The following is a 21,361-nucleotide window of genomic DNA, read 5'->3' on the forward strand; positions in this document are numbered from 1 at the left end:
CCCTCCCTCCTCCCACCTCCCACCCCACCCGACTTACCTTCTATCCTGCGATCTCCGGCGGGGGCGATGGAAGGCTCCAGCCGTGTGGAGACTCGGAGCGATCCCCGCTCCAAGCGTCCACACGGCTGGAGGCTTCCATCGGCCCCCGCTGGAGACCGCGTGACGTTTTTTTTTTCTTCCTCCCCATCCCCTCCCTTCCGCCCTCCCGACCCCACTTACCTTCTTTTTTCTTCTGCTCTTGGAAGCGAACGCGCTGGGAACACTTCTGTTCCCAGCGCATCTGCTCCCGATGGCCGCCATGGAAAGGGAAAACGGACTACGTTTTCCCTTTCCATGGCGGCGGCCATTTTTTTTGCCGTTTTCTTTTTGTTTGTTCCGAAACGTGTTTCGGAACAGAAAAAAAAGCAATTAGTACCCCGGTCTAACGGGCTGGGGTACTAATGGCAATAAGCCCCTCGGTGGCGGGCCAATACTGCCCAAAGTAATGCCCCCGGGGCACCATTATAACTCGCCCCAGGGGCATTACCTGGGGCGGTATTGGCCCGCCACCTCGTGGCTTATTGCCACAATATCCAATTGTAGAACATGTACGTGTTTACTTGGAATTGTACGAAGTTGCCTTCTTTCGTAGCTGATCGGTTTAACATTAGATTTCATACCTGATTTCTTGTGCCTTGTGGCCAATCATGATTCTCTATGTACCTGTTTAACTTCTTTAACTACTTTGTCCAAACTGTCTACCTTATAGCCACATTTCAAGAGTCTATGGTACATCAGTCTCTATTCTTGTTCATATATCTAGGGTAATGTGTGTGTGTTCCTCAAATGGCTGCCCACTGATTGTCTTGCCAGCCAAACCACATACTTCAAATCCCGCCCACCGATCATCCGCACTGTGACCCTTTCTTCGATTCTAGTCCCCTGACTCGCCCAGCTCGGTCTTCCTCCCTCTTAATTGTGGGCGATGCCTCCCATAGCCCTCTCCCACGTTCCAACTCCTCTTTGTCACTCAATGTAGGCTTCAACCCAAGGTGCCTGCCCCTTTACCCACCCTGCACCCAGTGCTTTAAGTGGGGTAAGAAATTGAGGGGGGGTGGCTCGTTTGGGGGCGAGTCTTCCATTTTGGGCGTGGCCTAAAAAGTGCTGAAATCATAGCAAGGTGCACAAACAAATATATAAATGTATGTGAGCATTTATATGTTTGTATGCGTACTACTTTGCTTTGTGTACTTTTCAAAGCATCTTTTATAAACATAGCAATGTTACATATGTCTATGTTTATAAAAGGTGGCTTGAAAAGTGCACAAACCATGGTAAATTATGCACACTTTGTGTGCTTACTTTAGTATGGTTTGTGCACTTTTTAAAATGTGGCTTGAAAAGTGTGCAAACCATAGTAAGTTACGCACTATGGTTTGTGCACTTTTTAAAAGGTGGCTTGAAAAATGCGCAAACCATAGTAAGTTACCCACACTTGTGTGCTTACCTTGCTATGGTTTGTGCACTTTTCAAGCCACCTTTTATAAACAGACATTTGGAACATATTTCTATGTTCATAAAAGATCGCATGAAACGTACACAATTCAAGGCATCTTTTATAAAGCGTTGAGGACGGACACATCCCACGGTGTCTTTGTCCGTCGACAAAGCGTTATAAAAGATGCCTTGAATTGTGCACGTTTCAAGCCGTCTGTTATAAACATAGAAGTATTTCTACGTTTATAAATGATGGCTTGAAATGTGCACAATTCAAGGCATCTTTTATAAAGCTTTGCCAACGGAGATAGGCGCCTCGGGCTCAGTGATCTCTGCTCAGAGCAGATAGATCACAGAGCCCGAGGTGCCTTTCACCCTCTGTGAACCCGCGGACTCCGTGATCTAATCTGCATATTAGATCACAAAGCCCGCGGGTTCGCTTGTGTCAGTGACCTGGGGAGGGCAAACAAAAGGACAGTAACTTCCTCTGATGACCCTGATGAGGGGTCATCAGAGGAAGTTACACTGACTGACTGAAGTGCCAGCCAGGCTCAGTGTCACTGTGGCTGGCTGGCACTTCTGTCAGCTCGCCTGACTTAATGCGGGCGCATCTCCCGTCGCGGCTGCAGCAGGATAATGCGTCCCGCCAATGTTGTGTGGGACCGGGTGCCCCGGCAGGGCCCCGGCTCAGCTCCACTTTTCGGAGACTGCCGGGGCCCAGCCCCGGCAGGCCCCGGCCCTCTTAAAGCACTGCCTGCACCATGCTCCATAACCCTAATCCTTCCCTCTCCACCACCGTTAGCTACCCCTTCCTCTCTAACCCAACTACCATGCACACCTTACCTCTCCGAAGAGTACCTCCTCATGGTTTGCAGCTTCTTCAGTATCCAGAACAACAGACTGACTGTTCGCGGCCAACACTGCACATAGAATGAGGACCATGCCTTCTACCACCGTTTGATCACTGTGCAGGCCAGATGGCGCGACAGGCTTTTGGTTCCGTGGGATTCAGTGAATCCATCTTTGACGTAGATAAGAAAACTCATAATGATCTGAGCATTTCAGTTTCACCCTCAATATTACTCCTTTGAGATGTTATTTATCACCGTTTGTGGTGACCAGTGGATGCATAATAATAAACTGCATTTACGGCAGTCAACTTCGGATGAATCCTGGCCTTTATCGGGTTATCTTTAATGCATATTTCTAAATCCAGAAAGTTTATACTTGACTGACTTGCTGTCATATTGAGCTCTCATTTCAATGGGTTGGTGCTAAGCCTTATATGCCATTCCTGTGTATTGTGTGTGATATCATCAATTAATCTGATCCACATGATTACGTGTAGGGATAGTTTGTGTGATTTTCGTCTGTCCGTAGTTAACCATAACCCATTGGGCGCCATTGAGAATATGCTCCTATGTTATGCGAATACCACACCATTTTAGAATGCAGTTCACGTTATGACGAGGAAACCGCTGTGGACTGTGGTTTTCTTTGCCTCCTCCCATATTAACCAATAACCCATACATGGGTTTACAAAGGTGGCTGCACGTTGATCCAACATTGTGTATATCCGAAATGCTTTCGATGTACATGTTTACTTAATTAATAATTAACTCAATAATAATGTATACAATGACTTTTATAAGAAGGGTTGAAAACGATTTGAAAGGAGTGCGGTCATGTTTTTAAGTTTACACTTATTTTGACGTTGATTTTGCAGAGCAATATTACACTTAGACTAGATAAACAAGCCTACTGCAAAAGCACAACACTAAGCAAGTAGAAGAGATGGGGTTGGCACAAACACATGGCACGGCCATCAAGCAGTTCTGCAGTGGTATCAACAATGTTGCATTAATACTGAACCCACATTTGCATTGACTGACCAGAACAAAGATGGCATCTGACTAACTGGGCACATGTAGGTGCATCATTGGAAAACCTTCACAACGCTGTTTCAAGATTGCTCAGGAAGGGGGAGGAAACTTTGGAATGTACAGAGCACTGCCTGCAGATGTACACACAGGGAGAGGAGGGATGGCGCTATGCGCAGAGAGGGAGAAAAATAACGACTGAAGCTTTCTTCATAGCAGTCCAGTATTGGACAGAGGCTCACACATGCGCAGCTAGATCTGGTAGGATCCACTTGGAAGTAGCCGATTGAACTTGATACCAGTTCATACTGTCCCAGGTGAGAAACATGAGCCAGAAGAGGCTAATACAGCACAGGCGGGATATCTCAAACCACTCCTTGCGAGCATTCACTAAATAGAGTTCTGGCATTTGGACTTTAGGATGATGCATTGAACACAGAAGACTTGGTGGCCACACAGCCTGAGCCTGGAGAGATAGCATTCAAAAAACCAGAGGCCACTAGGGAGCAGAAGATATGATTAATGTAAATTAGCCATCCGTGTTTACAAAGGATGCCAAGTCCTTTGTCAAGGAATTATTTACATATAAAATTAGAGAGACTGGAAGAAAAACCACCTTCCAAAAGTGTCTGCACTCAAGAGGAATGTTTTCTTCAATTGAAGACTACAAGGCTCATCATTTTGTTTGTTTCCCAAATGTCTGGCTTGCATGGATGGCACCAGCGAACTGACGCGTTTCACCCCTGTGGGCTACCGCAGAACTCTCTCAGAGCTTTCTCTCTTTTATATATAGATTTGCAAAACAGAGCGTGATAGAGAGGGATAGAGAGATAGAGAGGGGAGAGAGAGGGAGTTACAGCTGCAATAATCACTGGAACCTCCTTCAAAGCATTTGAAAAGATGTTCTCAAATCCGTAGGTCAGCAATTGGATCAAGTGGAATCCCACCAAGTGTCCTGCAATCGCACTGTTGAAGCTGATTTCAGGGAAGCGAGTAAGTTTGAGCATTCATAGCCCTTCTTTGGAATCTAAGTAAAGAAGCCGTACAACCTTCTCCTCGGTGGATGAAAATAATGGAGAAGCCAAGACTAGTGAAGAGAAGCCAGAGAGCTAGTGCTCTCTAAAATTGACTATTGTAACACTCTCTTTCTCGGCACCTCAGAACGCAATTTGAACAAACTATAGGTGCTCCAGAAAAAAGCCCTTAGAGCTGCCCTGAGCATCCCACGAGACACTCACATCTCCTGCATCAGACATGATGCTCACTGGCTCCCTGTACGAGACAGAATCATTCTCAGATCCCCTGTTATTGTCCACAAATGCCTCTCTAATGACGCTCCCAAATACTTGGCAGACAAGTTCTCTAAACAACACCTCAACTAGACCAACCAGAACGCCTTATACACACTGCCTCTCCATCCCCAAATTCTCCCTAAAAAAAGCAGGCGGCTCCAGCTTTCCGGTCCTTGCCGCCAAAGCTTGGAACGCCACACCACTGAACATCAGAGCAGAGCCCTCCTTTTGGACTTTCAGAGCCAAAACTAAAGCTTGGCTTGCCAACAAGATTTTCACCGCCATCTGATCCTCCTCTTAAACATACTCGGCTATTGCCGATCATCATGTAACCTGGTCAGTCGCACTTACTGTTATTTTTACTGTATGTATATACTACGTTGTAACCTTACCTACGTCTCCGGCACCCAGTTACCCCAGGGTCTGGCACGCGGTATAAACAAAGAAACTAAACTAAAGACACTCCGGGATTTTACTCAAATGGAGCCACTCTCCTTTAATCCTACATCACCAAAGCTTGCGAGGGATAACGTTGGAGCGCTTGAGCCTGACATATATATAAAAGAGAAACATCCAAGAACTTCGTCAGAAAGCGTGGGGGTGTGTAGCTCCATTGTATGTGTTACCTTTTGGTCCCTAAAGGACTCTGCCACTCAGTCCAGCTCTTCTTGGGTAGGTTGAGTGGAGAGGGAGGCAGAAAACACGTGTAAATAACTGTGCTCAGGAGCTGGAAGCCCTTGTGAGATTGCGTGAGGGGTAATGCGTTGCAGAGAATCAAAGGAGCATTTATAGAGACTTATCTCTGTCTACTGCCTGCCAGGAACTCATTGCTCGTGTTCTCTTTTTAGATCCTGGAATCGCCCGCTTATGTTTTCCCTGTGAATGTGGTCATTGAGATGTATCGGCTTCCATTACGTCCACTCGCATGGGGCTGGGAGCTCTTTCAGGACAAATTAATCATCAGGCATTTATCAGTCTACGATAATACCCCCCCACCCCCCCCCCCCGGGGTATTATGTCACCTCCATTTGCTTGACTTGAGACAACTGGCTCTTGCCTCTGTGTATTAAAGCCAGATTAGTTCACTCACAAATAAGAACCTGGAACAGACTCGGGCTTTGCAGATGTGCCTGGAAACTGAAGGAGTTTTATTGGAGTCCTGTCCAGGGAACAACACGACTCTTGGAATGCAATAACAAATCAAGGTTGCAGTTAATCAATAAAGCTCTTAAAATGGTTTGCCTTTTTATCTGGCTTAAAGTTAAGTTCTCTTCTGTAAACCATTGTCACCCGTTGGACGAGGAAAGGCAACGCATGCCAGACAGGAGGTAAGTCATATGGACCAGGCTGTGTCTGGCGGATTGATTTTACAACTCCAGCCTCAGCCAAACAGAAACATGTACAAGTTTGAAAAATGTAGACTATGTGTATGGAGTCACCAGTTGGCCTACTCAAAGAACCTCAAAGCATGTTTTTGAACGAGACCGTGTTCTGTTCTCAGAAAAAGCCTTACACTTATAAACTTATGTTTTTGGAGGTGTGTGGGATGCGCGGCAGTGGTTCCAAGAAAAATGTGACCCCCATTTTTTCCATCTGCGGTATTAAGGTTGCCGTCCAGTCCTGTCAAAAGAGTCAACTGTTCCATTCAGACCATAGCCAGGTGCTTGCTGTCGGCTAAGAGAAGAGACACCAGGGAGCTGAGAAACACCCCACTGCTGGTTGCTACAAGCACCGCCACTGCATTCCAAATACTGAACAGGGCTTTCAGTGCTCCCTCTCCTTAATGTGCCGCCTGGCTGTACACAATAGAATTGGCGGATTAATGGCTACTGCAGTTACCAAAATGGGGCATTTGCTCAATGCAAGTACCATGCACGCACACACCTGCGCACGTGCACGCAAGCGCACACACACACAGCCACACGCCCCCTTCCCCAAAGCAACCATAATGCAGGAACAACCAGTATTTTGTAGGTGCACTTGGTAACACCGCAAAAACTGGCAATACATGTATGTGTTCAGTACAGCAGGAATACACCCAGTACAACTGTATGAAGCGCAAAGCTTGACAACACATAGCCGAGAAAGAGGGGCGGCATTCACAAACCATGTTTGCAACGAGAGCCTGATCCATGCCTGTAAACACAGAGAAAATGTGCAATCTACACTCGCCATGAATCACAAAGCACAACTGAGCAAGGAATGCTCTTTGTGCCTAAATAACTTGGCGGGTGTGCTGTACGGCTTGTGCAAGAGAAGTCAGCACGGACCCCCTACTCCATATTAAGCATGTAATCATCACTTTTGCAGGGGTGACCGGGAAACATTTACACTCGGCCCTCCCACACAACGGTAACCCGATTTCTCGTGATGATGTAAGTGCAACTCGATGATACAGAGTGATATTGCAATTCCCTATATAACCACAACAAGGTTGCCCTGAAGACGGACTCGTGGCATTACCTCGTGGGAGACACACTGTGCTCCTCATTGATTGAATACATATCGTTTTGTGCAACTTTTATGACTACACGAGCCATATTTATTTGTCCACAACATTGTGTTCAATTGTATACAGTATAATATTGCCATTAGCTCTTTTTGAGCACACAAGGTAGAGCCTGTGGTTTCTTTGGACCGTTTTCCTCTGAATCCTCTCTTGATTATCCTTAGGCCACCCAGTTCCTGGGAGTGCTACAAGCCCTTGAAACCCACATCGAGTAGAAACCCCATGCAGCCTGGTACTCTCATTCTCGCGCCTAGGGAAACTCAAGTCCGCATGCCCGCCAGATACACCAGAACCCTCGTTCAGGAACCTTTCTTTTCTATACGGGATTTGGGAAACACTTTGCTGACCGCTACCTGACCTCCTTACTGGACCCTCTGAATTCTTTGCAGCATGCCACAGAACATTTCATCAAAGGGCTGCAGAAATACATCCAGATCCATCTACCTATCAGGGAGCTGCACCGGATGCCCCTCCTATGCTCCATCATCTTTGAAAGGGGTTGATGCACAAACAAGACTATTCTACCTGGCTGAGATGTTCACCATCTTTGGAGGCCCCCAAAGCACCAGAAGCCACTACATCACCAGACAAGATTCTGAGATTTCAGAAAGTCAAGAAGGAAAGCATCAGAAAACAGGCCTTCTCCTGCTACGTATCCTGCCTCTGGAATGATGTACAGAGGCACATCCAATTGGCTTCATCTTTCTTGCAGTTCAGGATGGAACTTAAGACCTACTCTTCCAAGGACTATCTTGCCAGTCACTGACACCCTGATAGCACCCCTTTCACCTGCAATTTCCTCCACTCCTAAGCTCTGCCTGGTCTTTGCTCTCTTTGGTCTCCCATTTTTGCTTGCGAGATTTGAGCTATATAATTCCCACGCATGCACAGGTACAGTCCTTCAGCTTTTGCAGGCTTCTTCGTGAGCACTTAGATGTGGGTTCCGACCTTGAATACAAGACATCACTCGCGCTGCTGTCCTATCTGGTCCTGGTAGCCCCCTCTCTTTGCATAAAGTAGTAGACATACCCATTAAATGGCGGTATATGTATTGCGCATGCTCATTTGAAGGGCACAACATCTTGCTGTTCGATATGGTGGTGGAGCTTCACAAGGATACCTGCTAGGGATACCCCCAGGGTATAGATGGTTGTAACTCAATATATTTCATGAAGGCTCAGGGTATTTTCCGATCCACAGACATCAACATAATAGTAAAGTTTCCTGCATGTTACCTCTCTCCCCACTAGCCTCGCCTACCCCTTCTTTTACAGATCTTCTAGAACACCTGGAGGCCATGAAAATGGTAGTGATGGGCAGTATAAATCCCACTGGCACCCTGAAGGGGGGCGGCAGCCAATCAGTATGGTACAAGCCCACGTTCTGAGCTGCCTGGGCAGCCAGCACCGCCTTCCCATACCCCAGGGATCCCCAACGTGTAGCTCGGGAGCAACATGTTGCTCGCGGCACCCTAAATTGTTGCTCGCCAGTTGCTCTGGGCCATGATGTGGAGGCCTAGAAGGAGGTGCTGAATGGATGAGACCTCAGTAGCACTGTGCAAGAATGTTGGCCAATAAGCCCCTGTGCTTCCAGCTGGCTTATTTTTATACATGCAAGATTTGTGTTTGGTGCCACCATGCACACAATTCTTCAGTAAATATCCTTACTTGTTATGGTAGTGTCATTGCTAAAACCCTGTCATCACCAGTTACTTTGTCCAGCTGACACATGTATTAATGAGTACAATATTTGATCCATCTTTGTGTCATGGAGAAAATTGGCATATTATTTTCCTTGGTACAGCTAGTATGAGCATATTGGACAAGGAAGTGGTATGCATACCCAACATTCCTTTATTAAATAATGTGCATGCAAACTTTCTGTACAAGTGAGGTTTGTGTTTGATGCCACCATGCATATTTATCGACAATGTTCATTTTGGTGTCACCTGTATTTATTACTACATAGTGTCCTAGTGGAAAAATTGTCATCGTTTGATACTCTGCCCATCTGGCACATGGTTAAGGGGCAGATATGGTTAATGCAGGTCACATTTTTCATAATTAATATGCCCTGTATTCTATATTTGTCTCAGTTGTTTAAACTAACAAGCCAATTAATTGGTTCAAATCCCAGATGTGCTTTTAAAGAATAAGGAACATTCTTAACTGGCCTGACACTTTCAAATTTAACACCCCCAATTTAGCTCACAAGGCGCTAGCAGGTGTTTCTGCAAGGAGACCTGCTATTTGGTACAGGAATTTATTTAGCAACCCCTCCAGAAAATGACAGTTCTAACCACTCTAGATTTTGCGGCCTTAAAATCATGAAGACCTTTGTGTTATATATCTCCACTCGTCCAATCAGAATGCCGCAAACTTGAAATAACATAAAAAGCCATTTAATCTTTAATGATGCCTTTTCAGCTATCTTCTTAAAATGACTGACGCAAGCACTGCTCTTTCAGAAGAGTGGGCTCAAATAAAAATGAGACTGCCCCCTCATCTCTACATTCATTTAAAAACTAGCTACAAGGTTTCACCCTTTGCCTGAACACCATAATTTTTGTTTTTATTATATCTAATTTCAAACTGTAATTCCCAAAATAGGAACTTGTGTTTAGCAGGCCCTGTTGGAGACCTGCTTGGGGCAAGTCCAAAAAAGCTGTGTCTTCTGCATAAGGAAGCATGCTATACAATGAACCCTTCAGGTGGAGGGTGGATTAACTTTCCTAAGAGAAGTACTAGAATCAACATCCAAAAGGAATACATTGGGACCAACTGACATCCCTGCTTGTCACCTTTATTGGTGTTGGAAAACAATGTATAATTCCACAATCTTGTATATTGGACAGATGCTGAGATTTCAGCGTATCACATTGGATAAGACTTAAAAAACCATTAGTGACCTGTAAGAATGTAGAAGTAGGACTCAGACACAGTGGGCTCATGTTGTTTGACATATACTTTTATTGAAAGTAAAAGGGTGGGGGACTGGGGAAACTCTTGCCTTTCCCTAAAGCTAAGAGGGGTTTCTTTTCCTCAACCAAAACTAAGGAATCTGTCAGGATGTCTTGTCTAAAGTAAATAGTCCACTGTCACAAGTCCAAAGCCTATTTCCATCCCTCACACTATTGACCAACCTATAAAAAACAAAAGATCTTCTTAATTCAGAAGAATAGGTTGTAGATCCAATCAAAGAGTTCCAAGTAACAAAGGTTCCAAACCCACAGTTCTTAAATGTAAAACAAAGTTCTTAGATATTTCTCTGTTGCACAAACTTCGCAACGACTCCCTTGTCCCATTTCCTTCTCTTGGCAACTCTCTATTTATTGGACCACAACCAGGGGCAATGACTGCTTTGCCCTGGTTCCTTCTCTTGTAGGTCCCAGTTCTCTGCTTCTCTCTCTTTCCGCTTGGGCCAATTTGGTTCACTTTCCTGCAAAGTATGGTCCTTAGTAAATTACTCTGTGGTTTCCCTTCTTCTCATGGGATTGGGCCCTAGACCCCTCTTTATGTCCGGGAACTGGGAGCCCTCTTCTCCCAAGTACCACCATGAGGAAGAGGACTTTTGTGTTTCTCGTGTAGTGGGTCCCAAACCTCCCTTGCGTGAGGATACTTGGAGCTCTCTTCTCCCATGTACCACCACAAGGAAGATGACTTGTGTGGTTCTTGTGTAGTGGGTCCCAGACACCTCTTCTTTGTGTGTGGGTACTTGGAGCCCTTTCCTCCCAAGTACCGCCACAAAGAGGAGGACTCATGTTGCCTTTGTTTGGTGGGTCCCAAACCCTTAAGTTTCTCTTGTTGGGGGACAGGCATGGTCCACATGCCTGCCTGGTACTGTGACTATTAAGATGCTGATTGCACCGTCTTATTTTCCCACCAGTCAGCCTGAGTGCTCCCCCCCTTTGTAGTGGAATCTGGTCTGCCCGGGAACACTGCAGTGTCAATGTTTGCCAGGGCAGCGTGGTCTTCCTTTCACGTGCTTCCCTGTCTGCAGGAACACCAAGAGATTGTCTCTGCTAGCTCGCCTTCTGGTCCTTCCACTGTGGACTGGCCCTTGTCCTTCCAGCTCCCTTCTTGGCATCCTGGTGTGCTTCCTTGCACCTTCCTGCACCGTGCTGGCTCCTGCATGGAGGACTAGACAACCTCTTCCTTTTCTACTCTGCATTGACCAATGAGCAGCCAGCAACAACTAGACTGCTCATTGTGGTTCTTAGGAGAACTCTTCATGCCTCCGCTCCTCCTCTTCATACCAGTACTTATTCCAAGTTGTCTAGAATGCTCATGTTGGTTATGCGGAACACTCTACATTCCTCCATTCATCTTCTTTGTCTTAGTGGTTGTCAATAGCATATCTTTCAACTCTTCCCCATTCTTCGTCTCAGTATTTCTACCCTTGATCTCCCTTGGGTTGGTTGTGCTCTTCATAGTCCCAGTACTTATCTAGGGAAATGGCAGGGCGACTATAGCTCATGAGCTTATTAGGGAAGGGGTTGTTCTTTGGGTTATAGGAAGGGGGGAGTAGGGTCTGGTGATTGGTACGGATATTGCGTTCTCAGGGTAGGGTCGTTCCTAGTCACATGAGGGGTTTCCTCTCCCATGTGATGCTCTCCCTGTGCACCACCCTCAGGGGAACTATTGTACCGGGGAAGTACCACCCTGGCCCCATGGGAATGGTCTCCCCAATAGGGTAGAAGGGACAGCATCCACAGATTTGTCACAGACGCCAATAAAATGTAAATTACGCCACATTAGGTTTCTAGCAATCAAATACCGACTAAATCCACCCTGGAGTGCTATAGACTCCATAATTTGGGACTAGCACTGCCAAACCACCGCTTGGAATCTGGCAGTGATACCACTGGACCAAATGGCAGTAACGGTACCGTTGAGATGCCACCAAACTCGTAATGAGCCCCAATGTCCATTAAGGGAATTGGCCTATAATCGTGAGGGGCTGGTGGTCCAAGAAATACTTGTCTACGGGGATGGCATAATGCCTGTCTTGACAACAGCAATCAACATAAAACGATTTGGTGTCCTTCAAAAAAGCTCCCATTGTTTCTCAAATTCTTTTTTTGTCTTAAGCCAATTTTTTATGCCATTTTGAAACTATAAATCTAACCAGCAGTGTACACACCCCTCATTAAATCATGGTTCAGTTTTCTTTTCGAGATTCTACATTCTGCATCGAACCATGGTACATCCCTTTCTATAACCTGGAACTCCTGAACTTGGGGGCACGGTTTGCCAATAGCTCTGTCCTCGATAGTTTCTCCTAAAGATTCAAACAAACTGACGCTTTTCTTTGTGGCCTCTGAACTGTTTAACAGTTTTAAGAGAATATCTTAATTTCTTGTGAATTAGTAATACTTTCCAATGCCTCCTTTTCGAGCATAGGCATCGCCAACCAGCCTCTCTTGCTGTCAGATATCTTCTTCGTGGTGCCTACCCTGGCCATTGGAAAATGTACTCAAGAGGATTGTGCTTACTCTTTGATCAATAAGAAATGTAACATTTCATAACATTCCTGAAGAAAAAACCATCCACAATACAGTCATCAATGACTGTGGAACAGTATTGCCGATTTTGCATGCTCATGAATGCACCATTTGCCATTAAAGATCCCATAAAATCCTAGGCAGAATCTCAGTAGACCTGAAAAATCAGTGCTCCGTTTGTGGCCATTTTTACTGTCCATACATTTGCACTAATATTTTGCTCGGGAACCTGAAACCCCATGTAATGTTTATTTACTCCTACTCTATTTTTGAACTGCTGGACTGGTCCTATATGTATAAAAATTTACTACTGACCACTCAATTTCCTCAACATTTCTTGTAAACAACCACGTCAAATGAAGTTAAAGGCCTTGCACATTTCCTTGACTAGAATAACACGTAGTCTAGATAACTATTAAGTACTGCAAATTAAATGTTCCATACACAGTTTTAACTTTGTTACATTTCTAATTTGTGTTGCAATCATTTGTCCGCCAACTGTGCACCGATATGTTCTGTTGAAAAATGGATGTTGCTCACCATTTTATTTGATATGCCAATGTTGCTCATTGCGCGCAAAAGGTTGGGGACCCCTGCCATACCCGCTCCCCCTTCCCCCTCACCCTGGCACCCGTGTAGTTTCCTACACGGGTGCTAATGGTGTCTTTAAATAAAATTGAAACATACCTTTCCTGCGTGGTCCGGCGCCGGGAGTGCTGCTGTCCCCACAGTCCATTTGCCATGCTGATGACGTCAAAGGCAGCGCCACAAGATGAAAGGTATGTTTCCTTTTTATTTTAAATTAAAATGTTAGCACCTGCATAGGGAACGCCGAGGTTACTTATGGTGATCTGGCCTGAGGTGGTGTGCTGACCCTTTTGGTAATGGCCCACCACCCTCATTAAGGGAACCTCGCTGTGCATGGGTCCTTAACTTGGGCGCCGGGCTGTTACCTCCGGGGTCAGCCTGCCATCTCAGGGCATATCGCCTCAGTATAACATAGCATAATGGGTGGAGCCACAGAGATAGCAGTGTGAGTAGACTTATAGGGAAACATGGTGCCTTGGGACACCCTAATCTTAGGAGGCCTAGGGTCTCTCGGGGGACACATCCTGGTTTTATGCCCTTGATGAGGCCTTGGGTGATTACATATCAGGGGAACAGGTGAGTGAACTAGTCAAGAGAAGCGAAAAACACAGGGGTTTTGTGCGAAAGGTACAGTAAAGCTCTTATAACTCTCACCAAATAAGCACAAATGCACTTTTTGTCAGCAAGGACACCCCCTAATGTTTATTTTTTTAGGCACCAGAATGTAATGCTGTGCAGTAATGATGGATGCATTAATTCATGCATATACATTTCAAGTAACAAAAGTGAGTAAGGATCCAACAATAATTAACTGCATTGTAAATACTGTGAAGTGCGGACATCAGGCAATCTATGACAAGAGTGCAAACTTCATGAGAAATAACATGACAAACATGAGTGTGCAGTTTGCTACACTTCTCTTGCATTGCTGCTGACTTCTGTCTTTATTTCTTTCTTTATTGTTCATTCCGAAACAGTGATCTCTTTAGATCAAAACCTCCACCCAGACAATCACCTCGCCTATCACCATGCTCACTCTCTACTCTGCCCTCTACGCAACCACTCCTTTGCCTCGGGATCCTTCCCCTCCCCTCTGAAGCACTCCTTTGTGCATCCTCTTCTCACGAAACCCACAGGTGATCCTTCTTGTCCAGCTAACTATCGCCCAATTTCCATTACTCCCTTTCTGGGCAAACTCCTGGAAAAGTTTGCCATCTCTCAGCTTAACCTTCATTCCAATTCTGTTGGCTGTCTCCATGACCACCCGTCTGGCTTCAGAGCTGCCAGAAGCACGACAACTGCTCTCCTGAACATCCGTGAAGATCTGCTCTCCAACCTTGACTCTAACATTCCCTCTGTCCTCGTCCTCCTCGATCTCTCCTGCCTTCGACACGGTCAACCATACCATCCTGCTCAACCGTCTCCATGAAAACCTGGGTATCACTGATCAGGCTCTGGCTTGGCTGACCTCTTTCCTCTCAGATCGACCCTCCCAGGTCCAACTTGGGTCCTTCCTTTCATCTATCCTCCTCTCTACCTGTGGTGTTCCCCAGAGGTCTAACCTCTCGTCCTGGCTTTTCAACCAATATCTGGCAACTCTCGCCAACTGCATTGCCACTTTCTGCTCAAATTTCCAGTGCTACGCTGACAACACTCAACTCATTTTCAGGCTGCCCTCTGCCACCTCCTCTCCCTCTCTCATCTCTGATTGCCTAACTGCCATTCAAGATTGGTGTGCCGCCAATGATCTTTGTCTGAATGCCAGCAAGACGGAGATCCTCCTCATCGGCACACCTTCACCATCCTTTCCCCTCACTCTCTGGCCGGCCTCCTTTGGCCCTCCTCCTACCCCCACCTGCAAGGCTAAGAACCTCGGGGTCATCTTTGACTCCACCCTTTCCTTCTCCGCCCACATCTCTGAGGTCTCTGAAAAGTCAAATTTCCTACTGCACCACCTCAGATGTACTCTGCCTTTCCTCTCATTCCCCCAGAAGCTCATGGTATCCCAAGCTCTGGTTCTCTCTAGCTTGGACCATTGTAACAGCCTCTTTCTAGATCTACCTGCCTCTACTCTCCGCCCTCTGCAACTAATCCAGAACAGGACTGCGAGACTTGTCCTTGTCCTCAAGCCCTGGGATCGTATCTCTCCAGCCCTGAAATCTTTCCATTGGCTCCCAGTGGATGCAAGGATTAAATTCAAAACCCTCTGCCTTGTCCACAAGGCTTTCTGGAGCCTGGGTCCAACATACCTTCAGCTATCCCTCCGCAAATACCTCCTCTCGAGAGCTATTCGCTCCTCTACCTCCAACTCCCTCAGCGTCAGTCGTTTTTCACAGAAACGAGCTGGGGGCAGATCTCTGTCTTCGACTGGGGCCTCCCTCTGGAACAGCTTCCCTGCCACTCTAAAACTTGAGGCGAACCATCTCCGGTTCCAGAAGCACCTCAAGACCTTCCTCTTTTCTTCTGCCTTCGCTCCCCCTCTCCCCTGCTGATCTGTTCTCTCTTGGCACCGTGCACCTGGCCACTCTCTGTCGTCCGGGCCCAGGTACCTCCTCACCCTGCCACCCTCCCGCACTGCCTCTGGGCCCCTTCCACTGGGTTCTGTATGTATCTGTACCCATACAGCCCCCCCCTTTTCTTTCTGCACTTATCAGACCTACCCTGTCTTCTGCCTTAAACCTAGCACTTGCAAATTGCTGGCTGCACTACCACTGTTTGTTGCCTTTATTATTTATTTATTGTTATTAATATGTTTCTCCTCTGCTTCGCACTCTCCCCCCTTCCATGAACTTTTCCCCTCCCCCTCTCTCACTGGGCCTAGTAAGATCGCTGTTTTGTTCTCCCCTGTTCCCCTCCCTTGCCTTGTCGCGCTCTGAGACACTTGTGTACCAGCGCGATAGAAATAAAATATCAATATCAATATACCAACACACAATTAGAGTGCAGCTACACCCCTCGATCAATTTCGGCCTAGCTGCTTACATGCGAACAATACTCATGAACACCTCAACCTCCTGATAAAATGCAGCCCTCCCCCACGAAAATTGGCCTAGCTGCACACTTATGCATCCTACACAGGCCTGACACAGCCAGAACCCAGTCTTGGTGAACAAGCTCCAGATTGCACACATTCAGCTGATATCAAATACCAACACACCTGATGTTAGGATGCAGCTACCATCAGGTAATCGCATCAGCTGTGCACATAATCAGGCCACCCAAGCACCCTATGACACCTTACTCTCTAGACTGACCTGGACTATGGTCCCCGAGGGCGTTCAACCTACTAGAGCTTTGAGGTCATACCAATGATATGTAGAGTGCTATATAAATGGCAAATAACATAACATAACATAACATTTGTGATGCGCCAATACACAAGGGTTTCCACTTCATCCAGATCCTGTCCGAACACCACGCTCCCTGCATCACCATACAAGTCAATCAATAAAATCAAATTTCGTGTTTTAAACCGAAAGTGAACATTTGAACAACAGTATACAGATAACTATGTGACTTTTTTTCACTGGACACTTCACAGCTGCATCACCGCTAAGGAAATAACCAATTTTCAGTCCTTTGATTTCAAATATATATTTGTTCCAAGTGATTTTTATGTAGCGCCTATCATGCAAACAAGAGCAGGGACACAGGGCCTCATTCTATGGTTGCCGGTATCCTGGCGGTAGATCCGATAGGATACCAGCAAATGTTATTACTGTTGCCGGCACTCAGTGAGGTGGCATTGCCGCCAGATTATGAGTGCCGGAACCCTTATTCACAGAGTCCCATAGGACTCCATGAGGGGATTTTCCATCATTCCCATCATCCGGCAATACCGGTGCCGGTAATGACAGCTTTTTTTGGCGGTAGAGGTAACACAGGTGGCCCACCGGCAAACCTTTAGTCGGTCGGTCTGGTAAAGTGCTGGTATACTTTGCTTCCGGTACTTTATTATCGGACCGTCTGACTTATAATGAGGCCGACAGTATTTAATTAAGTCCAGGGCCCTTACATTCATCTGTGGTGTGTGTGAGCTCCTTTCTGAAGCGGATCTGCACAAGGTCGAACATTACAAAGGGGTTCTTGACTGAAATAATGTCATCAGCCCTCACACAGCTGTCTTTCCTGCTCGGCAATTGGGCAAGACCTAGAAAATCTGCTCCACAAACGTATCCTTCTAATAGGAAGGCGACGGCTCAGCAAGCGCCACCAGTGGTTGTGGGTCCGGTAGGGCTGAACTGAAGAGTCTTACAATGCCTTTGTCTCTAAAGCTCAATTTAAAGTATGGTTGAAGGAGACTATATCGTGCAACTGCCGCATTTAATAGCTTTACCTAACATAGAGTGTGCTGAACCTTTGGTATCTTGACCTCGGCCCCACCTCTTGCCTGGTTCGGCTAAAATGAATGGGGGCTGGGGAGCGGCAAGCGCTGATAGATTTTGATGGATTGGACTGAACTGGTGGTTGGTAGCGGCATTAATACTGACAGTCCAGTTTGGACCTAGTGGTAGCCGCAACCTCAGTGGACTCTCTGTATTTTCACCTCACCCAGTTGCACATGCACCACTGGTTGGGGGTTAATCCCCATTAATGTTATAAGGGCGGTGAAGTGATGGGAGGGAGCCGTGGCAGAGGCAGCTTTTGGTGCGGGGTGGATAATAGGGCACCAACGGGAGGCTGGAGGACACATTTGTCCCAAGGGGGGAAAGAGGGGGCAACCGCCCCCTACCATCTCCCAGGCTCCGTCAATGGGAGGGAGGCTTTACCCGCTGACTCTGTGTTGGTGGATTGCTGCCCTGTCCAGAGCCTAGTCGAAACACTTCTGCCAAGTAGACTCCCACCTAGGGGGCACCATGGGCTGTTCTTTGGTCTTGTCACCACCCAACCTAGTGTCCGAAAGAGGGAAGATCTTAAGAAGTCTGGTGATGATTCTAGAACACCGCCAAAATTGAGGTCTAAGAGTGCAATGGGACGCAACAGAAAAGTGTTGGTTCGCTCCAGTGGACCTAAACGATTGGTGTTAGTTTTAATTGAAAGGTCTTGCACCGCACAGAGAAGGCACACAGACGTGCATGGGACATATACCAGACTATCGGGCTGGCCCTCTGTGCACTGCCCGGTTGTCCTATCTTCTAGGCCAGTGTGGACATGGTAGAAACTCCCTGACGTCTAATGCAACTTAGCCGTTTGCCAAAAGGTTATGAACGTGGCTTCTGCGGCACCGTTTTGGCAGACGCTATCCTTTCCGTCAATAAAGCGGAATGACCTTTACTAGCCGACTGCCCCGGAGTGTTTTGATTTCTACTGACATTACACAATGGCAAATGTCGGAGGAAACAGGCCGCCACATGCGCGGTGTGTTTACAAGATGCTATCGACAGGCCTCGTGGTCACATCAGGCAACCAGAACGCAGCCTCCGGGCCCAGCTTCAATCTGGAAGCCATTACCGCGGCCCACTGCGAGGACGCACGTGGCGAGGGATAGGCCGCGCGCCAAACAGCAGAGGCTAGACAGGGCGGTTACGCAGGACATTCCTCACCCCTTTTCATGGCCTATAAAGCATGTTATTCCTTTTATTTAATTTTTTCTTTTGATGATCGCGAAAAAACAGACATCTAGTGTCCTCTAAAACAGCTCCGTGCGGTTTTAAGCTGTCAACAGAAAACCATTGCTCGAACACGCGCCTTCGAGGTATTTTTACAATTTTTTGCTTTTCTATCCGTCTCTTTTATTATAATTCTTTCTCAGCCCTGCTTGGTTGACATTGTCACGCCATTTGCTTTATTGCTCATTGACAAAATCAAACATTTTCATTACAAAAATATTTGATTGTGGGCCAGTATGTGCCAACAAATGTTCCAAAAAAGGGATTCTTGTCAGTTTTTTGCAATGCGACGCAAACTGCGGTTGTGAATGTGGACACTTATTTTAGGTAGCTAGGTACTTTTTCATTGGCTGAAAAGTGATAACTGGCTCCCTGCTGACAGATCTAGCCAAGGCACATCAGACCCGTGTATGCATTCCATGTGAAGGTGGTGAGAGGTGGGTATCAGAGATGCCCACGTTCTGACCCCATTCAGTGACCCCATGGCAACTGTTTTTTATTATTTACTTCAGGTGCTTGCCCACTGATCTTAGCTCAGTGACTTGTGTTGAGCAGGGTTGCCTTCCTGCCACCACAGAGAAGAATGTGTTTACCACACTATGGCTGTGCAAGTTGACGGGGTCACAAATCAAAGTGTGTGCTGCCTTAAACTTGGGCAGCTGACATGATTTACATATATTAATATTCAAGGAAAAAAAACTTTAGTTGCAGGGACAGGGGCGGAAGAGACACATCAAATCTGGGGGGGGCAGGGGACAACTTGGGGACTTTGCTACAGACCCAAATCAACCCCTGGTCAAACCAATATAAGGCAAGTCCAGCCGAGTGCCGAAGCATTCGTAGCTCTACAAAAAGCAGGTGTTACTGTTGCCCAATTCACTGGTACTTAGTTCTGGCGCTTGTTCATTATTTTTTTTCCATTTACACACACTGTGTGGTCACTACACAACCGTACAATCTGCATGTACCATATGCATGCCGTATTTACGCCTCTTCACACATTGTGCGTGCACCATTCCAAAAAGTCTGCACACACAATGTGTGCGCCATACCAACTGCTTTTCACACACGTGTTCATAAAGCTTATTCCTCTGCACACATTGGTACAACATATCAACTGATTTACACCCCCACCCCTTTGTGCACCACAACTACAGTTCTACACGCGTCTGCGCTATCTGCATCAGGTACACATACCTATTTCACAGCACAAACCATGTATGCATTATACCCACTGCTCTACAAACACCCTGTGCACGATTCCTACTCCTTATTGCGAACAGTGCTCACCTCTGCCGGATCCTATGTGATTGGTACATGGAGATCTCTGAACAATTATCATGTGCACCTTGCGATTCCCCACACACAGTGTGTACCACACCAACCAGTCTGTACATACAATATGTGGGCAGCTCATCAACTGCTCTGCAAGCAGCGTGCATGCAATATACACATCTCTCTGCCCACATTTTGTGCAACACATCAGCTGCTCTGCAATCAGATTGTGAACCATGTCTACCACTTTTGTATAGCTTATGTGCCTAATATACAACTACCACTCTGTGCACACAAAGTTCACCATATTCATACGTGTACACTCGCCATGTGTGCATCATACCTACCACGATGCACAATGAAATGCCCCATGCCTACTCTGCACACAATACAAAAATAATATTTGTTTATTTATATAGTGCTTTTGCCAAAGTGCTGCACATAAATCATTTACATACAATTACTAGCACCCAACCAACGTTGGTACTCATCAATCCATCTCGGAAGGAAGAATGAAAGACTGAGTTGCCTTGCAGGGATTCCAGCCTGCGACCTGCAGATGCCACACAGATTTCAGCAGCGAGTGTGGAATCCTCTGAGATATTTTACCAGCCATATACCTACATTTATGCAGACACCAAATATATACAATACCTGCCACAATGTACCTGCACCTTACCTATAATGCTATACAGACATTATGCATCAGACCTACCTCTCTAGCTATTCAGACGCATTGTGTGCACCACCCATGCCACCTTGCTGCTCAGATTGTGTGCATCACTCCCCACCTTAAAAAACAAGCACCACACGTACCATGTGTGCACCCTCCCTACCCCTTTGTACACCCCCTTGGGTGGACTATAGATGCCACTTTACACAATATATGTGTGTATCGTCACTCAAATGTGCAGGCGCACAATCCCTGGGCAGAAAATGATGATGTACCATGCACCAGGTAGTCAGCTGCAGCCAGTAGGATGATGAGCAAACCATCCAGGCTGGCCTGGATGTTTGCTTAGAGTCCAGCCCTGATTTTATTTAACGCTGCCCTGCTGCTTCTTCGCTTCACTTGGGAAATATAATCCCCCTACTTTCCCTCACCTCACCTCACTTCTGATTGTGGGGGGATACATGGCATGGCCAATCCCCTCTGCCTGGAATTGTGGGGGGATTTGTTCACCCTCTATCCCCCATTTCCTACACCCATGTACAGGGACGCTAATGTG

General features: G+C 46.5%; 1 protein-coding gene across 1 annotated transcript in view; it reads right to left on the reverse strand.

Moving 5' to 3' along the window:
- The window catches only part of COL8A1 (collagen type VIII alpha 1 chain), a 145,930-nt gene that overhangs the window by 78,479 nt on the left and 46,090 nt on the right, over positions 1-21,361 (reverse strand). The gene's annotated exons all lie outside the window — the stretch shown is intronic.

This window comes from Ambystoma mexicanum, chromosome 7p (assembly GCF_040938575.1).
Source record: "Ambystoma mexicanum isolate Mex_15411 chromosome 7p, UKY_AmexF1_1, whole genome shotgun sequence".
NCBI lineage: Eukaryota > Metazoa > Chordata > Amphibia > Caudata > Ambystomatidae > Ambystoma > Ambystoma mexicanum.